This window comes from Trachymyrmex cornetzi, unplaced genomic scaffold (genome assembly GCF_001594075.2).
Source record: "Trachymyrmex cornetzi isolate Tcor2-1 unplaced genomic scaffold, Tcor1.1 scaffold454, whole genome shotgun sequence".
NCBI classification, from domain to species: Eukaryota; Metazoa; Arthropoda; class Insecta; order Hymenoptera; family Formicidae; genus Trachymyrmex; species Trachymyrmex cornetzi.
This window is the reverse complement of record NW_017299334.1, coordinates 632,522-635,326: the sequence shown is the minus strand read 5'-3', so window position 1 is coordinate 635,326 and position 2,805 is coordinate 632,522.

Sequence of the window (2,805 nt, the reverse complement as noted above, 5' to 3'; positions counted from 1 at the left end):
TGGAGCAACAAAATCGGGAATTGAGCAACAAATTAGCAACAAAAAAGCACTAAATTTCTGTGTAGGTTTCGTTCGATTGTGCTGAAGTGGCTGTGTCAGCTTAATAGACGTACGCAAAAATCGTTTAATAATTTTTATATGCTTGTAAAAATGATGAAAATTAATCCAGGACACGAATGACTCAACGTGCATATAGTACACGGAGAGAATTTTCTCTCAAAATTTACACTGAAAATATGGTAGCTGTGGTACAACACAGTATTTAAAAAATTTTTACTTGTGCACTTCAGTAAAATTAATTAAACTGATTTTATACTTTATTGTAGTTTTATTAATGAATAAGAGAGATTTACATTAACATTCTTCGAAATATAATGTTGTTTCACGATTATCATATTTTCAAGATAAACTTTAAGAAAAAATTCTCTCCGTGTATAAGGGTACCCAAAACTAAGATGTGTGCTAAGGGTTGCATAAAGTTATTTAAAGTATATATATTTTAAATTAAAAATATAAAAGAGTTATTTACAGTATTTATTATTTTAAATAACTACACTTCTGACTTATTTCTTATTAGCGTTTTAAATAAGTTTCCCGAATCTATTTTATTTTTTTAATTTTAAATAAGTTGTATCAATTTTTTTACCGATTCCTACGATTTTATAATTTAAATAAGTTTCTGAAACTTATTTAAAATTTTTTATTTTAAGTCGTATGATCGGCATTACATAACTAAGTTTGAAGAATTTTTGAAGCACAGAATAATTTGCAGCAACAGTAGTGTCCTAAATTAATTTATTAACTGAAAAATTAAATAATGATTAACAAGATATTCAATACTTTTAGCCAAAGCTGTATTTAGCGTAAATTGTTTCGCGATATTAATTGAAAATTTACATGTATCTTTATATAAAGAATATATGGAATATTTTATCAATCTTTATTTAAGTACGAATCATTTAAAAATGATAATGAATATTGAGACATAATGTTGGAATATCAAAAATACTTCACGCGAATAATTATTAATTACGTTTAAAAGAACCATGTATTAGGTGTTAAACTTAATTCCTGCCGTTTTTCGTCTTCAAAATTGAATTGTTTCGAAGGGAAGATGAATGAATACCTTAATCAAAGTAATTTCCTCCATTTTCTACTTTATTACTAATTAATAATACTTTATTAATAATACTTTGATTAAGGTATATCCCTTCGAAACAAATCAATTTTGGAGACGAAAAATGGCAGTAATTAAGTTTAAGGGGATGCTAAACCGATTACCCAACTCAATCAAGGTCGATAGTACAGACTCTTTTAATTCCAAATTCGATAATAGTGGTGACATCTTTGATTTAGTTTTTACATTATATTATATAATATATATCATTCTGTCTTACTCAAACGCATACGTCTGTTCTTATCTAACATATGCCAGCATCATCTATCGCAAGACCGCGCAACTACTGCTACACGGAATTTCGGCTCTGTTGACAGTCCCAGTCTTCGCAAAGCATCAGTATACACGTATTTTCTATTCGGTGGAAATATTGCTTTTCTAGACTTTCAATCTTAGTTCTACAAACTCAGTATCGTTCGTTTCAATAATGTGACCTCAGCTGCACGCTTATTTTCAAGATATGAACTCTAAAACTCTTATATCAAGCAAATACATATCTGAGGTGACAGCTGTACGAGCCAAAAGTAAGTGAATTTTTAATTTTTTTTTTATTTTCTCATAAAATCCAGTGCAGCTGAGGTCCTGTTGACGCGTACTATAATTTAAGTAATAATACTTTTGCAATCCGTACATCCAATACAGAGATTTTTCACCGAATAGAAATGTGGTAAAACAGGGAGCTTTAGCATCGCCTTAACACCTAATAAAATAGGATTGAACAAGTGCCAGAGATGCCAAAAGCAAAGCTCGAAATGTACGACGATACTCGTTTGTCACAATCATGTAAAGTACGAATAATTGAATAAAGATTATGTAAAAAAAACCACGTTAGTAAAAATCTCTTTTTACTTCTTGCCTTTTAACAGCACATTGCAATTAATACGAAATATTTAAAATGATAAAATAATATCAAATATGTTCCACGATGTATCACCATGTAATTACGATATCACATTAAACGACTCGCGCTGCTAAAACTTATAGATATAAGAAGTTGTTTCATTAATTCCGAACGATATACTAACTGGATTCCAATTTATTTCACATAATATAAAAAAATCAAGTTTTCAATATATTAATATACGGAGCTCGATCGTATTTAAGAAATAAAGGTATTTAAAATGCATTTTTAATAAAAAAGAGAAAGAGTTATTTAAAATTTATTATTTTAATGCTCTGGCACAATTGTTCAATCTTATTTTACTTACACGGTTCTTTCAAACGTAATTAATAATTATTCGCGTGGAGTATTTTTGATGTTCCAACATTATGTCTCAATTTTTATTATTCCTGTTAATGATTCATATTTAAATAAAGAGAGGTTGATAGAATATTCTATATATGTTCCTTAAAGATACATGCACATTTCCTTAATATCGTAAAATAATTTGTGCTAATTACAGCTTTGGCTAAAAGTACTAAATATCTTGTTAATCATTATTTAATTTTTCAGTTAATAAATTAATTTAAGACACTACAGTTACTGCAAATTATCTGTGGTTCAGAAATTCTTTAAACTTATTTTATAATTTTTTATTTTAAACAAGTCGTATCTGATTTTTACCAATTTCTACGATTTTGTATTTTAATTATGTTTCTGAAATTTATTTTATGTTTTTTATTTTTAA